This window comes from Salminus brasiliensis, chromosome 24 (assembly GCF_030463535.1).
Source record: "Salminus brasiliensis chromosome 24, fSalBra1.hap2, whole genome shotgun sequence".
NCBI classification, from domain to species: Eukaryota; Metazoa; Chordata; class Actinopteri; order Characiformes; family Bryconidae; genus Salminus; species Salminus brasiliensis.
Window position 1 is genome coordinate 23,424,499 of NC_132901.1, and position 23,055 is coordinate 23,447,553.

At 37.5% G+C, this 23,055-nt stretch overlaps 1 pseudogene; it reads right to left on the reverse strand.

Annotated features, from left to right (window-relative positions):
* Nucleotides 1-22,327, reverse strand: LOC140546673 (uncharacterized; annotated as a pseudogene).
* Between the last annotated feature and the right edge of the window lie 728 nt (nucleotides 22,328-23,055).

Below are 23,055 nucleotides of genomic sequence, written 5' to 3' on the forward strand. Positions count from 1 at the left end.
TTAAGTGACCAGCACCAGGGTTTTAAATCCAATATGGGCAGCTGCAGGAAGCCAGTGAAAAGAACAGAGCAGAGGAGTTATGTGGCTGAAGACAAGTTGTGAAAAGGCCTGATGGTGTGCATAAGATGACCACCCAGAATAGAATTACAATACTCAAGTCTTGAAATGACAAGAAACTGAACAAGCACCTGAGCGACCTCTCTAGGATCTAGGAGAAATCTGCATGACCAATTCAGTTTGTAACAGGCCATTCACAACTACAGCAAGGCTTCATGCCTCTGCACATGTGGTAAAAAGCGAGTTCATGAGGGAGATTTTTTTATTCTACACCGTTTGGCAGGAAAGCATGTTTACCTTGGTATTTATTTATTCAAATTTTATTTCAGATTTTTATCCATTTTCTCCCCAGTTTGGAACACCAGTTACCCAACCCCTACGTATTCTCCCCCTATCATATGCAATGCACCCTGCACTGGGAAGGTGAGGACAGACACATGCCTCCATTTTCCAAACTGCCGCTGATCCAATGTTACTGGCCAACAAATGCGCTCTGAGGAAAGTGCTGTGTACCCGGCTCCGATGCATCAGCCAGCAGATGCCAGTGCCGGACAGAATTGTACTGGAGTGATGTGGGGAGAACAGTTTCAATTATTCTGTCTGAAAAATAATAAAAAAACAGGTGGTACTGTAACTGACAAACGTAGCATTAGGACATTGACTGGCCAAAAGTCATGCAGTCAGCAGAAGAACACACAGTGGCCCCAAACACACTGTAGCCAGTCTGCAGTATCTACTTCCTGCTTTAACAGCTACAGACAAAAAGTTTTAATTAAGAATATACTCAGATTATGTAGCCGATTGTGTGTGTGGGTGTGTGCGTGTGTGTGTGTGTGTGTGTGTGTGTGTGTGTGTGTGTGTGTGTGTTCTTACCCTACCGGAATGCTGCATCCTTGTCTCTTTCTTAGCGCTGATATCCTGAGCACTAAGACCATGTTTACTGACATAAATGACCGCTGTCCTCTCATCACTGTCCATCTCACTCAGCTGATCACTGTCCACGTCATCATAGACTCCCTCGTCCATTCTCTCTCTGACCCTCTCTGCTCTTCACACTCTTCTACACACTAAGTTGTCTCTTCTGAAACAACTGATGCTACATCTGTCTAAAAACAGGAAGCAAGAAGCTGCTATATATGTAGCTTCAGTTTTAATAATAAAACTCAGACCTACACTACATGGACAAAAGTATTGAGACACCTAATTATTTAAAGATTCTTCTAAAATCAAGGGTATTAAAATTTTTCAACCTGCTTTTGTTGGAGTAACTGTCTCTGCTGTCCAAGGAAGCTTTCTACTAGATAGCAGAGCATTGCTGTGAGGATCTGATTGCATTCAGCAACAGGAGCGTAAATGAGGTCAGGATGTTGGATGATTGCCACCCCCACAACTCATCCTTAGCTCCCCAACTCATCCCAGAAGTATTGAACACAGTTCCACTGCTCCACAGCTCAATGCTGGAGGCTTTATACTCCTCTAGGCCATGCCTGGCATTATGCATGGTGCCAGTAGGTTCATGTTTATCTCCGGTAAGTGCTATAAAGATTGTACAACATGCCCGAGATCAGGAGCAAGGCAGAGGAACTCACTGGATAAGACAGTATAAGATAGTATAAGACAGGCACTGGCTGTCCAGAGGAAGTTCAGAGGCAAGAACACTAAGCAGCAAGACCACAGGCAATGTCAGTGCAGTCCTCCAGCGTGGTTAACCATAGCAGTGGTTGTTCAGGTCAGCCTAGCATAACCTTTTAGCCTTTTTAGCCAGTCCAGTGGCTTTTAGCCATTTCAGCCTCTCTTCCTTAGACTCAAAAGTATGTAACTGATTAAGAGTTTTGTTTCACAGCTCTGTGTTACACATGGTTTCATTTTAAAGGTCTGACCACAGTGTCTAAACCCATTCGTGTTTTAATAATGAATAAAAAGGCCAGTTTTCTTTCAAATGCCTTATACTTTATTCTTGAATTTACAGCAACAAGCAGAGCACTGTTTTAAACTCTACTCAGTACATTTATGGCCAGAGCGACTTGCATTAGAAATATGTTGCACAGGTAGAACAGTTTAGCGTTAGGAGTCTAGCCCAGGGACTCTTACTGGTGTAGCCGGGGTCATGACACGCAAGCTTGTAAGAAATGTCACAACTTTGGAAACGTTTATGTAAATTCACAGATCCATCTAGCAGTGTCAGAGCAGGGTACATCATTCCATCCATTATGTGTCTTAGTAGCACAGTTCTCATTTCCTTTATGATCACTGGGTTCACCTGTCCTCCAGAACCTTGGATTTATATATAATATATAAATAGCAGACATTTCTCCATTATTAATATTATATATTTATGATACACACTCACAAACAGTACAAGTTGTTATACTCACGCAGTGGTCAGTGGTGACCCGTCCACCCACTTCCACTGTCCTTCTTCTTCTGCATCACTCAGACCAATCCAGACATATATGTTTTCCTTCTGAATGAACTCCTATAAAAGAACAGAGTGTAACTAGAAAAGAAAGGAAAATGTGAAATGGTTGCGCAGCTTAAATGGTTCCCACTGCCTGCTGGGTTGTTGCTAGTTTCGGTGGTGGTTTCTCTGGTGTTGCCGGCTGATTGCTTTGGTCTTGCAGTTTCACCTTAATTTCAGTGTCAGTGTAAACTTGAAATATATCATCTTAATTTTAGCATTTAAATTCAGTGCTTACATAAATGCAGTTCCACCTTAATTTCAGTGTTAACTCAGTACTACCTTAAAATAAGTTCCACCTTAAAAAGCAGTTCATAAATGCAGTTCCACTTTAATTTCAGTGTTAACTCAGTACTACCTTAAAATAAGTTCCACCTTAAAACGCAGTTCATAAATGCAGTTGCACTTTAATTTCAGTGTTAACTCAGTACTACCTTAAAATAAGTTCCACCTTAAAATTCATTGCTATTTAAGCACAGTTCCACAGTTCCACAAAGGAATAAAAGAGAAAAGAGAAGAAGAATATAAATCGTATAACAATATAGTTGTGCCTTGCTGTAAATAAGGAGATTTATCTCAGAGGTCAGTGAAGAGGTTCTGCTCTCCTCACCTGTTCCTCTCTGCTGTTTATTATCACCAGATGTGCTCCTCTGTCTCTGCAGTCCTGTCTGGCTTCACTCCATGTCTTCTCCATAGTAGGGAAGTAGTAGTAACTGTTCTTGAATTTCCTCCACCCCTCTGAATGTAGTTTATCTAAAGAATAATAAGGGACAGAGCCATATTTAATAATAATAATGTGAGTCATTGGTGATTCCTCTGTCCTCATTATAGATGAAGTTGGTGTGTGCTTGTACTGACAGCTGTTTCACTCACCCAGACATTTCACTAAATCTGCATCTTTGCCCTGCAGTAGAAGACGCTCTTTACTCAAGGTGTTTTTCAGTTGATCTCTTTCTCCAGTCAGATTCTGGTTGCTGATATTTAGCTGATCTCTTTTTTCTGTCAGGTCTCTGATGCTGGATAAAAGGGTCTCTCTCTCAGCAGTGAGGTTTACGGTCAGTGAGGAGATGGTTTGGTCCTTAGCTTCTTTCTCATGAACATCTGCATTGAGAAAACTGCATGATACATTTCTTGACTGATCGTTTGCAACAAGGTGTCAAAAAGTGCAAAAATACACTATATGCCCAAAAGTTTGCGGACACCCCTTCTAATGAATGCATTCAGCTACTTTTTAGCTGCACCCACTGCTGACACAGATGTGCAAATGCACAAACACAGCTTGTCTGGTGCCTGTAGAGAGGTACTGCCAGTAGAATAGGACTCTCCGGAGCAGACAAACATGAACTTATGGGCACTGTGCGTAATGCCAGGCGTTGTGGTTGTGATCATGGTGATCAACGCTCTAATAGAATGCAATCAAATTTTCATAGCAATGCTTCAAAATCTAAAATAAAAGCCTTCTTCACTGGACAGCAGAGACAGTTACTCTAACAAAAGCAGCATCAACTCTTTATAATACCCTTGATTTGAAAAGAAACAATGAATGAGCAGGTGTCAAATCAAATCAAATCAAATCAAATCAAATTTTATTTGTCACATACATAGTCATACACAGTATAACTTGCAGTGAAATGCTTTTTTGACAGTCTGCCCACATCAAGCTATACAATAAAAATCTACATTTAAACTTAACTAAACCTTAACTTAATGAAGTAAAGGTGTCCCAATACTTTTGTTCATATATTTTATCATCACAGTAAAGTAAGTTTTCATATACTGCTTTTAAAAGTTACTTTTGAAGCCACAACACTCACGGTACATGTACAGAAGTATGTTGGTGGTCAGCAGGAGAACAGTCAGCAGCCCTAAACACACTACAGCCAGCCTGGAACGTCTGCATCCTCTTCGAACAGCTGATAAAGAGTGGATTTCTCTACCTCGCTGCTGCGTCCCTGTTGTCCTTTTGGAGCTGGCATCCTGAGTCTCCTCTTGGTTCAGCTCCCTCAGTTCAAATCTGCTCACATTTGCATAGATATCGTCCTCCATTCTCTGTGTTTTACTCGACTGTAACTTTCCTTCTCTAAAAGAACTGTCAGCTTTCAGGATGTGCTACTAAATGCTGTTAAGTGAAATAAAAGGGGGTAAAAGGTGAAAATGAACCTTAAAGCAGAGCCTGAAACAGACCTGATAGCTGGTTGGTACCCTTTATGCTGTATGCATGAGCTGTCTAGGTGATGTCGATTTATTAATTAATCTGTCTGTGAACAGGAAACAAGAAAGAAAGCACTCTGGCATTTAATGTACATCTGTGTTTGAGCTGTGGTAAAAGCTTCACACCAAACTTGATAAATAGATGAAGTGTGTGAGAGGCACTGGGGCCGCCTTAGTACTCTGCAATGATAGACAGCCGCACAGAGCCCTCTATGACCCAAAAGTCTCTTTTAAAATCCAATTAGATACATTATATCATTTATTGTTTTTCAGCAACCCTTCTAATAAATACATTCAGCTACTTTCAGTTGCACTCATTGCTGACACAGATGTGCAAATGCATACACACACAATTTGTCTAGCCCCTGTAGAGAACAATTGGCCCTAGAATAGGATTCACTGGAGCAGATAATGGTTGTAGGTCTTGAGCTGATCTCTTTCTCCAGCCAGGTTGTTACAGCTTCTGTTTAGCTGATCTCTTCCTCTAGGCATGTTGTTCTAACTTCTGTTTAGCTGATCTCTTTCTCCAGCCAGGTTGTTCTAACTTCTGTTTAGCTGATCTCTTTCCTCAGCCAGGTTGTTATAGCTTCTGTTTAGCTGATCTCTTTCTCCAGCCAGGTTGTTATAGCTTCTGTTTAGCTGATCTCTTTCTCTAGCCAGGTTGTTATAGCTTCTGTTTAGCTGATCTCTTTCTCCAGTCAGGTTGTTATAGCTTCTGTTTAGCTGATCTCTTCCTCTAGGCATGTTGTTATAGCTTCTTTTTGGCTGATCTCTTTCTCCAGCCAGGTTGTTATAGCTTCTGTTTAGCTGATCTCTTTCTCCAGCCAGGTTGTTATATGTTTCTCTGAACAGAGTGTAATTAGAATAAGGAGATTTATCTCAGAGGTCAGTGAAGAGGTTCTTCTCTCTGCTCTCTTCACCTGTTTCTCTCTGCTGTTTATGATCACCAGATCTGCTCCTCTGGCTCTGCAATCCTGCCTGGCCTCACTCCACATCTTCCTACTATTTCAGAAAAATAGTAATAGTTGCTGTTACATTTCCTCCACTCGTCTGAATGTAGCTTCTCTAAAGAATAATAAGGGGAAGAGTCTATTATTATTATTATTATTATTAATAATAATAATAATAATAATAATAATAATGTGAGTAATTTCTGAATATAAAGATTCTAGTTTGATTTTTTGAACAAGCGTGATTCCTCAGTCAGCTTTGTAGTTGATGTTGGTGTTTTGTGCTTGTACTGACAGCTGTTTCACTCACCCAGACATTTCACTAAATCAGCATCTATGTTCTGCAGTAGAAGACGCTCTTTACTCTTTAGCTGTTCTTTAGCTGATCTCTGTCTTTAGTCAGATTCTGGTAGTTCCTATTTAGCTGCTCTTTTTTCAGTTAGATTCTGGTTGTTGGTCTTTAGCTGATCTCTTTCTCCAGTCAGATTCTGGTAGCTGTTCTTTAGATGATTTCTTTCTTCAGTCAGATTCCGGTTGGTGGTCTTTAGCCAATCATGTTCTCCAGTCAGGTTCTGGTAGCTGCTCTTTAGCTGATCTCCTTTTTCTGTCAGGTTTCTAATGCTGGATAAAAGAGTCTTTCTTTCTGCAGTGAGGTTTACACTCAGTGAGGAGATGGTTTGAGACAGACTGTTGTTCAGATTGTTGTTGTCCTCTTTCATTTGTCTGTGCGGAGAAAAGCTGCATTTCTTGATGTAACTTTCACAGTGTATTATATGTGCTCAGGAATCAAAAGAGGAAATATTGCCGTTTGAAGCTAAAAACACTCACAGTGTATGTAGAGCAGTATGTTGGTGGTCAGCAGGAGAACACACAACAGTCCCAAACACACTGCAGCCAGTCTGGAGCATCTACTTTCTGTTTTTTTAACTGATAAAGTATGGGTTTATTTGAAGGGTTGTGGCCTAACCTTTTTAAAAATGTAGGTAAGTATCTATTTCTCCCTTTCTGAGTGTGTGTGGTGGGGGTTCTGAGACAAGAGCCCCAAGAGCTAGAGAGAAAAGCAAAGAAACTAGAGACGGTGGTGCTAGCTAGCAGATGTGACTCTGGCTTCCCGGTTGCTTAAGTGGGCCCTTCCCTGTTTCTCTGCTCTTGAGGCTCGGGCGCTTTGCACTGGCATTTGTCAAGTGTCCATTTGCCCTGTTTGGGTCACTGCAGTTAAGGTGACAGCCATAAGCTGTGCCCTGTTCACTGCCCCCTATCCACTGAAATCCAGTGAATCCACTGAAATCCCTAAAATCCAGAGCACTTAATAGAGCATTAATATAGGGAATAGAATTCCACTAGATAGTGAGTGATTTCGGAGACCTCATTGTGTGTGTGAGCTCACTGCTGATCGTTTGAACAGTCTAAGCATCGGCCTTCTTTTAGAGAAACTACATGCGAATCCTCAAACCAAACATACTAATGGATTATGGGTGTTTCATGCCCGCTGGGGTACGTCGCTTGTACACTACTTATTGTGGAGCGTTGTGGGATTTTTACAGTGCACTGAATATTCTACACTATGTTTTCAGACAGACATGATGTCTCCATCTGTGCATTAGCGTCCTCAGTCTTTGGGCTGGTATCTTGAGCTCTAACAGCATCTGCACTTTCATAAATATCCACCATCATCTCCACTCTCTCTCTTCTGTCCATCTCACTCTGCTCAAAGCTGCCCACATCATCATAGATCCCATCTTCCATTCTCACTTTGACTTACTTTTGGTATTCGGTATGACTCAACAACTGACCTCTTCGGCAACAGCAGCAAACAGATGTGCTGAGGCGGGCGGAAGGGGCGGACGGGGGATTATTAGCATATGTGCCTGTGAACAGGAAATGCACAGTAGCACACTGGGCTAAGTGATGTTTATGTGTTTACAGTCATGCTTTTTTGGCCTCACAATGAAATTGATAGGCTCACAGAAAGCTCACAGAAGTCTCATATAACAGCATACTTTTAATAATGCAACACTGTAATTATAGTGCTGCTGTCCTCTATTTGTGTCCTCTCAGTATGATGTGCTGTTAGCAAGCTGAAGGCACTGTATCCAGGTTAGCTTTTAGCCTTCAGTTACTTTAACTTCATCTCAATTCCCTTCTTGAGTTTTACTGGCAAAAAAGAAGCCAGTGCTTTTCCTTCTGATGTGTGCTTAGCTTCAGTATGTCTCAGCTGAGGTAGTCCAGTTTGCTTTTAAGGGAGTGGACGATAGAGAGAAGAGATGGCACAAGCTAGCACTAGCCAGCGTTTACAGCGTTTTTAGGTAAATGTAGGGGAGGGCCAGGCACAAAAAAAAAGTCAAATTTACCATGTACATTATGGAACATGCTTTTCATTATCTTCTAATAGCAAGATTATAGCAAGAATTTGGACAGATGTTGGACAGATGTTTCTCAAGACTCTTTTATACTGTAGCTCGGAATAGGAGAAGAAGGGAATGTCTTGCTTGGAAAACATGAGCTTTTTTTCTTGAAGCTGGGCAGAAAGACTCACCTGAGTCAATGCATGCTTCCAGAAGGTGCAATTGAGGGTGCACAGAACACCAGAGCTATGACTATTCAATGACCTGAAGACGCCAAATCATTACCAAAGAAACCCAAAGGCAAATTTAAATTTAGAGGTTATTACAGTGTGTGAAAAAAGGGTTTTACTAAGTCTGAAATGCAAGCACAGCTAAACATTGACTGGTCAAAAAAGATAAGTTAAAAGCAAACTTTGTACTTTGCAAACAATAAACTGCCATATACTTCAACATCAAAACACAGTGAGTGTGTTAACATGCACTCAGAAATCCGTATAATAATTGAATTTCTGCAGTTATCTGATTATCGAAGTGGTCTTGAAAACAGCATAATCAGATTTTTTTAGATCGGAGTAAGAAATGGATTTTAGCTCCGTAATCGGATTTCTCAGTGCATGTACACTCTTAACCAGAGTTGTCTCCAATTCCTCAATCTGCACCTGCATGAAAGCAGGCCCCGGTACCAGAAATAGGCAAGCGGTGATTAACACAGCACCTCCAAGATGAACGACACTGAAACTGAAGGATTTAAATATTATTCATCTTCCAGATGATGAATGTTCATATCGTGTAAAAAAATGTGTGGCATGAAATTTGGGTTTTACATGACATTTACATCACATCTTATTCTGTGAGTTTATTGGCTGGTTGCAAAGCAGCCATAAGTTCTTATGGTGGTAAAGCATGAGCTAAAAGCAACAGTTAGCTAAAATTGCTGAAATCTTTATGAAGATGGCAGTGTAGTTTCACAGATCCAGCCTGCAATATGAGAGCAAGGTACGTCATTCCATGTCTGCATTCCAGAATTAATTGAGAAAACAGCACAGTCCTCCGCTTCAGCATGATCATTAGGTTCACCAGCACTCCAGTATCTAGGATTAACACACAATATGCAGCAGACAGCTTTAGACACTGTGATACAATAACACGTATCATTGCTTTTAATTTACCCTTCAAAATATAACATTTTCCTCTAGTATTCTAACTCACGCAGTGGTCAGTGGTGACCCGTCCACCCACTTCCATTGTCCTTCTTCTTCTGCATCACTCAGACCAATCCAGCTATATTTATTTTCCTTCTGAATGAACTCCTAGAGGAGAACAGAGTGTAATTAGAATGATGAGATTTGTCTCAGAGGTCAGTGAAGAGGTTCTTCCCTCTGCTCTCCTCACCTGTTCCTCTGTACTGTTTATGATCACCAGATCTGCTCCTCTGGCTCTGCAGTCCTGCCTGGCCTCACTCCACGTCTTCCCCTCAGTAGAGATGTAGTAGTAGCTGCTACCAAACATCTTCCAGGACACCATGTCTAGGACAACAGTCATGTTTTATTGCGATTAATGATAACACCTAGGTTTACAATGAATCATCAACACTGCTGCACTGCATTCCACAGGGTCCCTAAAGAGTACCTTTACAGTCCATACACTCTAAGTATGGCGTGTCTGTGAAGCTGCACCTAAAGTTAAAGGATTATTTAAGTTGTTGTTTGGTGCAGAATGCTAAGCATATGAATTTTGGTTGGATTGAGGCGGTTTTACACGCCTATTTACCACCCTGTTATTTGACCTCAGAATGAAACACACTATTTTTTCTTTAATGGTGGGCCTGTTAAAAAAAGTGCTTAGCTCCGATACAAGGTTTTGGCATGACAGCATGTCAGGGACGCCATATGGGGGGATGTTAGGACGATTGTAAGGGCCTTTGGCTGACAGGAGCCCTAAACATGTATTAATTAAGTATTTTGGCATAATTTTTAGAGTTGTGAGGCCCGGTGTAATATTTTCATAGGGCCCAAAATCTCTAGCAGTGCTCCTGATCCTCCTTACCATTTACAAAGTGCTTAGGACTTTTCAGCTGATCTCTTTCTTCAGTCAGGTTTCTGATGCTGGATAAGAGGGTCTCCTTCTCATGGACATCTGCATTGACAAAACAGACCACAACATTGAAGGTATATGTAGAGCAGTATGTTGATGCTCAGCAGAAGAGCACATTGCAGCCAGTCTGCAATGTCTGCTTCCTCTTCTAATATCTAGAGTGAACTGAAAAAACATGGTTATGTTTTTAGTCAAGAATTTATGAAAGTTTTTGCAAGCATTCACATTTACATTTAAGGCATCTTGCAAATGCTCTTATCCAGAGCAACTTACAAATGTGCTTTACTGTTTAGTTAAATAGATTAGAATCCAAAAGATGCCTTAAACTTAGATGCTGCCAAATACACAATATGAATACATAGGTACAAAATATTTAATATTTAAATGTCAAATCAAGTAAGACCTGATAAGTCTTTAATAAGCACAAGGTATGTCCTTAGGTACTCTTTGAAGAGGTGGGTCTTGAGTCTTCCATGCCTCTTAAAGGGGTCAAGCCGAACTGTACTTGAAGCTTTGGGGGCTCTTGGTGTGGATCAGGTTTTGACAATTCCCATCAGGTATGGAGGACCTGGTTCATTTTTGGCTTTGTATGTCTTGCTCTTGGGATCATTGTCCTGGTGAAAGGTGAAGTTTCTCCAAAATTTAGTTTTATAAAAGACTGAAGGCTGTCTTGCAGTATCTCCCTATATTTTATACTACTCATCCATCCTTCAGTTTTACAGTGCCTGCCTACTCATTTTCAAGACTCTCTATCTATCTAACTATTATCTATATTAGTTGTCGAGAGATTTTCCAAACTGTAAGTCAGCTTTGTTTTGCTGTATTTAAGGACTGTATTTTGACCCATCTGACATCAGATCGAGTTAGCAATGTGTTTACATCGCCTACCTTAGCTCCAATAGCTCCTCTAGAACACAGTGCTTCTGTGAATGTAACCATCTTGTCAAATATCCTGAGTTTAACATTTCTGCCTTTAAATTCAGAAGGAGGTGATTTTTGTAAACCGACACGGCTGCACCAATGAGGCTGGAGCTATTCTCCAGCTTTCTACTGGAATTTTCCGTTCCACCTTAAATGGTGCAGATATTACAGGAGACAGTATGTAACAGCAGCACTGTATTAAAGTGTAAAGAATTTCAGCTTCATGCTGTAAGATAAGTGCATGTGCTGTTTATGTCTTAAAAATGATATTTTATATCAGACACCTCAAGAAATTCAGCTCAAGAAATTCAACCTTCTGCAGACCCTGATGATCCAGTTCTACACAGTGATCATTTACATTTACATTTACATTTACTTACAAAGTGCTTTGCTATTTACCCAAGAAAACCTTCGCTAGTTAGAACAGACCAATAATTCAAAAGATACAACTCAGCTTAGACATTACTAAACACAATACAATAAGGCGACCATAGAACTATTCGTCCAAGTACTCTCTGAAGAGGTGGGTCTTCAGTCTGCGTTTGAAGACAGCGAGCGACTCGGCCGTTCGGACACCCAAGGGCAGCTCGTTCCACCACTTTGGTGCCAGGACAGAAAAAAGCCTGGACGCTTGTCCATCCTCACATTATCTATAAGCAGCTGGTTTGGTTCCTCCATCTCCCAAGAGTGAGCCAAACTACAGCGCATAGAGGACAGAGCAGCAGAGAGGATCATTGGATGCAATCTGCCAATGCTTCAGGAGATCTACACCAGCAGCCCTAATATATAAACCTAATCTATAACTGAACTGAGCTTCTAAATCTCACTGAACCAAACTGGACCAACTGAACTGCAACACAGTACCGATACATAACATGCATAGCATTTGCACTAGGAATATTGCTCAGCTGCACAGATGTTATTTTTCTGTAAATGTTTATATAATTATATCTGTACACAATATATTATTATATATTATATCTGTACATTTTGGTGTTTTTTTACAGCTCTTTATTACTTTTAGCACTTTTTAAACTTATTCTTTATTCTATTCATTGTTTAGTGCATTTTTCTCTCTCAGTGTAATACTTGTTAACAGTTTGTGTGTTTGTTAAATGTCATACTTGTGTTGCTCACACCAAGTAAAATTCCTAAAGATATTCTGATTCTGATTCTGATTTATTAAAACAAGCAAAAACAAGCCTCCGGATTGATGATCTGATCTTGTCTAAATGGTTATCTAGCATTTTAGATATACTTTTTTGTTTTTTTACAGCACAGGCACCGCTACTGAATATATATTGAATGTTGAATATAACATTAAGAAATGCTTATTCTGAGGCATATCTTTAATTTTTTGATATTTCAAACCAGTAGATTTAAGTAAGTTTATAATATATATTTATGAAATATATGACATATATATATATATATATATATATATATATATATATATATATATATATATATATATATAATTTCATCATGAATCATTTAAACCATTAATGATTCAAAGTGTTCATTTGAGTTGAATAAATCAAGTTTAAATTGAATGAACAAACCACTTTAAACAGAGCAATCTCTGCTGATGAAGAGCAACATGGTGGTGACATTGCCTTATATCTCTCAGATGAATCTGATAACTAGTTCCTTTTTTCTGTATACAGAAATACCATCATTACATGATGGTAAATGAAGGAACCTTTTATGTGTGTATTCCGTAATGTGTTTCCTTGTGTCTGAAGCTAAAACACTCACAGTGCATGTAGAGCACAATGTTGATAATCAGCAGAGGAATACACAGCAGTCCCAAACACACTGCCGCCAGTCTGGAGCGCCTGTTTCCTGTAGCATAAAGAATTCAATTGTACAGTTTTTAATCTCTTTCTGAGTTGCTAAAAACTACGGTAGCGCTTCCTATGTGCCAAGTACACATATAATCCTGTATAATTACTCATAAGTGTGTGTAGCAAAATGCCTTACACTTTGTAAAATATGAGTGTATGAGTAAGACTTTAATGAGTATAATAGATTTCATAATGCATTATAATATCTGTTCATGAGAACACTGGACATAATAATTGCACTAATACTGTACTGTATTTTTGGTGTAAGTTTTTGTATACTCTAGTGTTACTAGTTATAATGCAACTTCTCAACAAGCATCTCAAGGTTATTGAATGGGAGCACTGGCCCCCACAGGGTTCACAGGTACGGGATCCTTGAACGACTTTTTGGTAACATTAAAAAAATCTCAAAATGTCCAGAAACAGACTTATGATCTTATATTTTATATTTAGATTTTAAGATAGGGTTTAACATTTATATAACATTTGTGTTTGATTATTCCCAAATAAGTCTGCATTTAATATATTAATAAATATTCTTTTATTATAAATGACATTACAGAACAGAGTCGTGTGTGATTTTCTCACTTCTCTTAAAAACATTCAAGCTTTGTTAAAGTTTACATGTGTTACATTTGTTAAAGTTTTATGTATTAAAACAAACTTTCCTTTAAATGTAACAGCATTATTACACACTTCATTTATAGCCAGTTAAGAGCACTTAAATACTAAAGTGAAATTTTCTTTACATTTGAAAGCCATTTAAAAACTCACTTCACTATAAGCTTGAAATGACCTTGCATAATGATTTATGGGTTTTATTTTTTTATAAATATCCCATTTGAGGAATCAAAGGTGTTTGTTATAATTATTATAATTTGTTACAATAAAGTATACCAAGCCTGTTTTCTAGTGTATTACAGTATTAGTATGTCCAATGTTCTTATGAACAGATATTATAATGCATTATGAACCCTGTCTTTATAAAGTCACAGCCTCATTCTTTATAAAAGGTTATATATGTTGTCATAAGTGCTTTTGAGTAATGTAACCAAATGTACTTTTAAATGCCATTCATTATTGACTGCCCTGAATTTATTTGTGTTGTTTAACTGTTTCGTTCTGTAAATTATTAGAGAAAATATAGATCTCAATGTATATTGAGATCTTATGTATGTTGAAATACACGAAAAACACCTTCATATTTTCTGTAAATACAAAATATCCAGTAAAATAAAAATATAAACACACAATCTTACACATAAAACACATCAAATTAAGTGTCAGACGGTGTGTAAATTTGAGTGCAATTGAATTTAAACGATCAAATATGCAGACTGAAGACCCATCTCTTCCAAAAGTATGGGTACAGTGTAGTGCCGAGTATTGTTGTCTCCATACTAGCTTTTGTATTTTGTAGAATCTAATCTTAGAGGAATCCTTTGGATCCTAGCCTATAGAAACTAGCTACGGATATTTTCTAGTAAACAGTGATATATATTTGCATCAAAAACAAATATTAATTAGAATTATATTTTTTATATGTTTTTATTTGTATATGTTTATATGTTCATTTTATAACTGGATATGACCATGTAAAATATAAACCATTAATACAGCATTTATGTATGTGTTATTTTCTGTTTTTTTTTTTTTTTTGCCAAACATAACACATAATGGTTAAGTAAGGTACTGTGTTTGTATATTTGTTATATTACCTGCCTGCCTTCTCCTTTTCCCCCTCTTGCAGGTGCAGAAGCGTTTTGTGTTATTTCTGTCCATCTCACTCAACTCAAAACTGCCCATATTCCCATAACCTCCCTCTTGCCAGTCTCTCTCTGACTGACTTCTACTTCCAAGCAGCTTTTTAAGCAGTCTGTTGTGCAACAGCAGCATGTATTGTAACGATCACCAACAGCAATAAACAGGAAATACACATGCACATTGCGGTCTTCCTGAAAGAGGTTTTGTGGTTTTAATTTGAGATAAAAAATGTTTTTGTTTCAGAAAGTGAAAAAGCAAGCAAATTTCATTTAAAACTGTATCCGCCTGAAATGTCTTTGACATGAAAGTGTAAAAAATGCAATTATAAAATCACAATGCATTTTTTAGTTAGGTCAAAAAACAAAGTTTTTTTAAACTAATTAATTTAATTATTTAGTCCATAGCAATTTTACATGGAATACAAATGTTTAGTAAAAACTAAAGGTAGGGACAAGAGACATAAAGGAGTCTAGACCAACTCCATATCTCATATACTGTATATCTACACTCATTTTTATATTGTCCATGTTGTATATATTGTACTGTGTAAATAAGCATAGTACATCCTTTGCACAGTACTGTATGTTTGTGTATATAGTTATCATAATGCAAAAACCTTGTATATCCAATGTAGCAACTGTACAGAAGAAATTTAAAAACCCTCTTAACTTTCAATGGAACTGTAAAAAGATAAAGTATTTCTATTAGTCGTTTTTTATTGGTAAATGTTTTATGAAATGTAAAGGATTGACATTATATATATATATATATATATATATATACACACAAACACACACACACATTGGCTAGTGAGTAGCTTACACTACTGTTGTAACCAGATAAGCAATGTTAGCAACGTTGTCAGTGGTTTTAATGTTGTGGCTGCTCATTGTGTATATTTGTCTGTGTCTGTGTCAGCTCTCTGACTGGCTTTTACTTCCCAGTAACTTATTAAGCTGTATATATAAATACATATACATATACACACAGAATGGCCAGTGAGTTGCTCTCACTTTTTTAATGAAATGTAAAAATTTACATAATGTGTAAAAAAATCAACATTAATGAATGGATCATTGTGTAAAATTGTCTGTGTCTGTGCTATTTAATAAAGAAGTTAATTGAAGTGAAATGAGCATCATGTCATTGACCCATACACACCAATAATGTCACAGTGAAGTGTGTTTTTATAAATACTCACAGCGCACATAGAGCACTATGCTGGAGGTCAGCAGGAGAACAAACAGCACCCCCCCGCACACTGCAGCCACCCTGGAACCTCTGCTTCGTGTTGCAGGAGCTGTTAAAATGCACCGATTATATGAAGTGTCTTACTGATCCGCTTCTCACTTTTCTATGAAATGTCTATCATACTGTACTAAATATAGTCTGAGTGCTCGTGTTACCTGCCGCGTTCATCCTTCTCTCTCTCTCTCTCTCTCTCTCTCTCTCGGTCTCTCTCTCTTTGTGCTGATGTGCTGAGCTCTAAGAGCGTCTGAAGTGTTAGACTTTTTAATGTGTAGATACAGTAGATGACACAGGAAATAGAGAGGAACACGGCAGGGTTGCAGAAGTGTATGTGGCAGGGATTTGGTTTACATAAAGATTCATAACTATGAGGAAAGTAAAGAAAGGTGATTGTTAAAAGGAGCAGATGCTGGAACAGAATTGCACAAAGGGGAATTCCACCTATTGTTTCAAATTCTCTGCAGAATTACATTACATAGAGAGCTCAAAAGTTGTCCAGAACTGTGTAAGTGTTTAACGCCTGTAAAAGTTGGATTTTGCAGGAATGTATAAATAAATGGTTACTAATATGTATTGACTGAGACATTGATTGAGGCTTTTATAACAGTTTCGAGACAGTTTTGCTACATGTAAGGCACAATTTACCCAAGGAAAACTTGTTTTACCATCAAACTCAGAAAACCTGAATAGGTTCTCTGACTGTTTTTGTTAAAGACTGTGGTTATATTTATATGGCTATATCAAACCAGTCTGAGTCTGCTTACTCTGACATTTCACAGTGATCTTTGTGCTGCTATGATTTTAGGAAACCCAGTCCCAAATGACTATTTATTAATTATCTTAACAATAGATTAACAATCGATTATTGTTAATATCTAAATAATTTAATCACTGTGGATAAGAGCCATAGGCCATAAATGTAAATCGTAAGGCCATAAATGTAAATGTACGTTAGAAGGCCTTACACTCTTTCAATGTAAAGTGAAATTTTATTTTCAATCATATTTATATATTTTTATATTTTTTATATTATTATTATTAGTAGTAGTAGTAGTATTGTTGTTGTTGTTGTTATTATTTCATATTTTATCATTTATGTATTTATCATTCATTTATTTATTTTTCTGAAGCAAATTATCATAAGCTAATTCAAAATGAAGAAAATTTCTTATTGTTTTTACCATTTTTGATGTCCTTGCTAATGATTGTGAGCATACGTCATTGTCATACAGGTTGTTTAAATCCTCAAACATCACACTCTCTAACCAGATATGGCAAATATTAATTTTATAAATAATGACATCAACCTTGTTACGCAACTCTGATAAATACAGTTCAACATATCTAATATAAAGTATAAACTAAAATACTGTTAATTGATAATAAGTTTAATTGATAATAAGTCACCTAAATACAACATTTTGTCTGTGTTGGAACAAAACCCCCATCTCCAAATCAACAACTTTATTGTGTGGCACAACAGACACCACGTGGGAGACTGGGGTTCAATTCCTAGGCTGGATAACTATGCTGCACCATACCAATAAGAGTACTTGGGCAAGACACTAGACACTACATTGGCCCACCGCTGTAATATGAGTAACCCGGTAAGTGACTGTGGATAAGAGTGTCATGTAAGTTCCCCTAACATGATTTTATGTTGGAATATTTTGTGTTTGTTCCTTTACTGTGATAGTTTGACATGATTTGAAGAGCAGCTAGAGAGATTTGTAATCATAATGTTAAAAAGTGAAAATTGTACAAATAAATAAATAACAAATAAATAAAATAAATAACGGATATTACGATTTTGTTTCTGACAGTGGCAATATTGTGATAGGAAGGCAATCATCATCATCACATAATAACAATAACAATAACAATAATTATTGTTGTTGTTTGTTTGTTTGTTTGTTTTGCTATTGTTGTTATTATTATGTTTAAGTGAATTGATCATTTATTGGTTAATTGGCTGTGTTGAAAGTTTACTTTTCTAAGATAAAAGAATAACCAAGAAATGCAAAATCAAATGTAATAATCTGCATTTCATTGACTAACTTCACCATTGATTAAGTAGGATGCTTTAATCTTCAAAAAATTAAGTCAAGTAATAAATAACTCCCAACAGCCCAAACGGAAAAAAACATCTTTACTAAAATAATAAAAGCTTTTACTTCACAGATTCTCGATCTATCTTTCAGCACTTACTGCGTGAGAGGCAGCTGTGAGGAAAGCAGTGTTGTTTATTAATAACTGCATTAGCAGAAATATACAGGAAATGTGCAAAAATGCAACAAGCCTTTTAACTGTATGTGGCTTTGATCTGATAGACATACATATGTGTGAAAAAGAGAAGAGAAGCCAGCAAAGTCATAGAACGTAGTGAAGCGTCTGATATCTGACTTATTCATCAGAAAATGGCAGTTCTTCATATTGTTCCAAATGTTATAATGAATGGACCAATAGAAATGCTTCAGTTAAAGTTTTTCTTTGGCTTCCATTGAATGTTTCATTGTTTTTCCTTCTTCTGTTATTTTACCATTTTGGTGATATAATGTTTTTTGTGTGACAGTGACAATGTGCAAGATGTAGAATGACAAAGAATTGTTGGATTCCATTTTGGCTGAAAGTAAAGGGTTACACTAAATGAACAGGTAACTGTCCTTTTTTTAAAATTATTTCTATAATTTGTAGAGCACAATTAATTTCACTCTGTGGAAATTTCAGGAATTTTCGGGTTCATGTTAACCCTGCTTTTACTCGATTAAACCAGTAACTAGTCTTCATTATCCATAAATAAAATATTGGGGTGATATTTGGCAAATATGCGATCGTCGTTCTTGTTCTCCAGTGAAGATTTGAAAGAGCTCATGTTCACTAGAACTCAAAAACAATGTTCCTAAATTTAACACTGGCTCATCTTCTCACATATCCAAGCTTGCTGGCCATCACATCGAACATCTCTCCAGTTGGACAATGAAGCAAAACTGAAGGTTATCTGAACACAGTCCTCATGTAAGTACGTCCCAAGGTTCCAGTTATTATTTGGTCCCCTTTTCATCCAGTACCTGGAATAATATAACAAGAAATGAATTCAACAACTCTGAGTTATGCAGTTTTGTCTAAGAAAATATGTTTCTTTTTAAAGGACACATTTTGTGTACTCAGATTTTTATATTTTCATACAATATGTAAACAGGAAGTCCACATATTGCTGCCGTTCAATGAAAAACATGTATCTCCATTTTTGTCATTTTTTTGTATGTTTTCTCCATTGTTTGAACCCTGTAGCTGTTCTGTACACTGTGTAAATAGTTGTGGATGAATAGGCCAATAGTAATGCTCTAAATGACTTGGAATAAACTCTTATTTTACACTGACTTACATTAAAAGTTTAAAACATTTTACCGTCTCCTGTAAAGTCACCATTTTGAAGATTCATGTTTTACATTCGCCAGCACTGACATGCAGGTGAAATACTCTTTAATCTATCTCAATATAATGCATATTAATATAATGCATGCTAATGCTAATTGCAATTTTTTTGCATTGTTGTATAAATATGATACGATAAGTTGACTTAATTTTTAGTTATTTTAATATTAATTTATTTAAAATATAATTTATAATTAAGTTCAAGTTTATAATTTCTTGTCAAAAGCTGAATTATCTGATATTTATTGAATTACGCAAATTATCTGACAATATTAGACACTTTTAGTAGATAAAATCACTTAAAACAAGTAAAAATATAGTGGTAATTTAAAAATTCTTAACATATTACTACAATAATCTCCAAATATTCACAATTTAGTCTACATTGATGAGGATTTCACTAGTACAATATTTTACATTGTGGAAATGTGAGCTGCAAAAACACCCTGTTCTGACTTTCTTATTTTTATGTATTATGTAAGTCACATACACCACTAACCAGCCTTTACATAACCACCCTGCCCATTCACACTGACGTTGAACAGAGTGCTTTACCCAGGGTTACATGAGTGAACCTTGTAAAATATGGGTTCTTTAAATTGCTTCAGTAACTTTGTTGATGCTCTAGCGCCCTCTGTTGGTTGTTGCATGTACCAGTCACCATCTTAGTATATTTACTGCATTGTTTTAAAAGGCAAATCTCTAGCCAGTGTGATTTTTCCTTACTGAAATGTTGGAAGAGTGCCATCCACCCATTTCCACTGTCCCTCACGGTCTGTCAGACCAATCCAGACGTTGCTCGCCAATCCAGAGACATAAATCTAACAGAGAAGCAAAACACCTAAATCCCTAATCCACACAACTACAGCACCAGAACACAACATCAGTGGCCTATTCCTACCTGTTCCTCTCTGCTGTTGATGATCACCAGATCTGCTCCTTGTCCTTTGCAGTCTGCCCTGCTCTGATCCCAGGTCTTGCTTCCAAAAGTGGAAACGTAGTAACAGCTGGACATGAACCTTCTCCAGCCATGTGGACAGAATCTGTCTAAAGTAATGGATTTGAAAAGCTGATCATTGATCACTGACCCCAGAATCAGTCAATCTGTATGGTACTGGACTAGGCTTAATCTCTGTCTGAGAAAGCAACCCTATGAGTCCACTTTAATTAGATATGCATATGCATGTGAGCTCACCAACGCTAGAAAGCTTGCTCTGAAGTCCATCTCTTTCTATGGTCAGGTTGTCAAAGTTGGCCTGTAACTGGTCTCTCTCCAGTGTGACATTGGTGTATCTGTTCTGGAACTGGTCTCTCTCTGCATTGTGTTTGATACTCAGGCCCATGATAACAGCCAGCAGGAGAACACACAGCAGCCCCAGACACACTGCAGCTGGGTTACCAGAGCGCACCTGCCTGCCCTCAGAAGCAGCTTCTGAACCTGGAAGAGTTACAATAGCAGCATGGTTAGACTTCCACTACTGCTTTTTCTGAGTTTAGGTTTAGGTAAGTGCTGGTGGAGATGTGGCAGTGGGGGGTGGGTGGGGAGCACATCGCCTACATACATTACTCAAATACAGTCCATTTTTACATATATTTTTATATATTTATGTATATTTTATTTATTTAAGTACTGCTGTCTGGGTAAAACTGGGTCCTTGGGTACCACAATTTCGTTCCACCCCATGTATCACATGTGATGCGAATGACAATAAAGTCTCCTTGAATCCTTGAATCCTTGAATGTTTGTGGACACCCCTTCTAATGAATGTATTAAGCTACTGTAACTTGCCCTCATTGCCTAGTCTGTCTAGTCCTTGTAGAGAAGTACTGGCTATAGAGTAGGACTCTTTGGAGCAGATCAGCATGACCCTATTGGCACCATAATGCCTAATGTTCCTCAAGGATCTAATACTTTTACCATTGCATGAGTCAAACTTTACTGAAATAAAGGTGTACATATGGACAAATGGCTTTTACAGTGGTTCTATATAGAACTATATGGAAGCATGGCAACTCATATAGTCATATGCAGGTTTATATGGTCATTTACCTGCTTAAAATGGTTCTATACTCAAAAAAAAAAAATGACAGGAGCTACACAAAGTTTGAGTGATACCATAAAATAATTACTTTTAGTTCCATAATGAATCTTTTTGTTGTAATAAAGATGTAATCATTAAATTAATAAAGAACATTTTCACAAATAGAAAGATTTTGGAGTCTTTTGAAGGTTCTTTACACTCACACATCTGTATGAGAACCAATTCATACCAACTGAGGTTCTTCCATGGCATCGCTCAAAGTACTTAGGTGATATAGTTCAAAAAAGTGTTTCACCATCGTTAAGCGTCAAGTAACCCTCTATGGTTAGAGGTTAAGGTTCTGTATAGTTCTGAAAAAAGGGAACTATGACTCATAACAGTAGTTTAGTGATATTTGTCTTATATAATTTCGCTTTCACTAGTTTTTATTAAGGACTCTCTACAAATGTTTCCCACCAAGCTAAAGAATCCATTAACCAGGCAAAGAACTGTTTCTGCATTAGTGCTGAATTGCCACGGTGTCTATTAAAAGTGGAGACAGCATGAGGCCCCTAGCTGTGGGACATTGCATTTACTGAAAGATTTAGTTGGAGGCTTCAATAGAAATTTAAATCAGCTGAAAAAGCATGAGAACCTCAACTCATTGGCAAGAGAAAACGAGAACCTGGTCTTTGAGGTTGGCTATGAGAACTACTAATGAAGAAGAAGGTCTAGGTGAAAACGTAAGGAGTAAAAAGTCACGTATTTAACTTTACGTACTGTTCTTCTGTACACTAGCAAAGTACTGGCTGGAGTATCTTCCTCTTCTCATGATTTCTGTGAATTCTTCTTTACCTGATTTTGGTGTCGCTGGGCTCCGATAGAAGTTCTCATACACTTCACTGTGACTGACACTCACATTATCCTCCACATTTATGTAGATTTCAGAATCTCCTTCTTTCTTAGTCTCCTCCATGCTCCTGATGACCGCTGGATACAGAATTGAAACTATTGCTCATCTGATAGTCAAATTATGGTGGTCCGGTCACATGCTTCTCAGTGTGGCCGATTCCTCTTACTTACAAAAGTAAAAGGAAAGACATAAAAAACATCTGAATTCATCTTTAATTAAAGTTTGGTTTATTTTGCTTACTGTAGGACTGGAAGTAAACAAAAACAGAGAAGTGTTAAAAATGATCAGCATCAATACATTTACATTTATCTGACGCTCTTATCCAGAGCGACTTACAAGGTTACTCGTATTACAGAGATGGGCCAATGTAGTGTTAGGAGTCTTGCCCAAGGACTCTTATTGGTGTAGCGCAGCATAGCCACCCAGACCAGGAATTGAACCCCAGTCTCCCACATGGTGTGGGGCAGGTAGTGGTATTATCTGTTGCGCCACACCAACCACAATATCAGACCCCTATCTAATATCAGTGCATCCATAATAGCATTCACTATATTTTTAAGATTATTTTAAAAATCTCTCCTATTTGACCCTGTACTGCATGTGGCTTTTTATTTGACCCATCACTACTAGCTAATTAAGCATCAATCTAATGGACATTTGCTCCCTGCCCTTGAAGCTGCCCTTATACCCTTATGTAAAGTCACATTAGTGTGTAATCTTCTTTAAACCTTGCTCGATTATTTGTTCGACCTTTTTAATGATAGAGAGGAAGAGCGAAGGAGAGAGAGAGA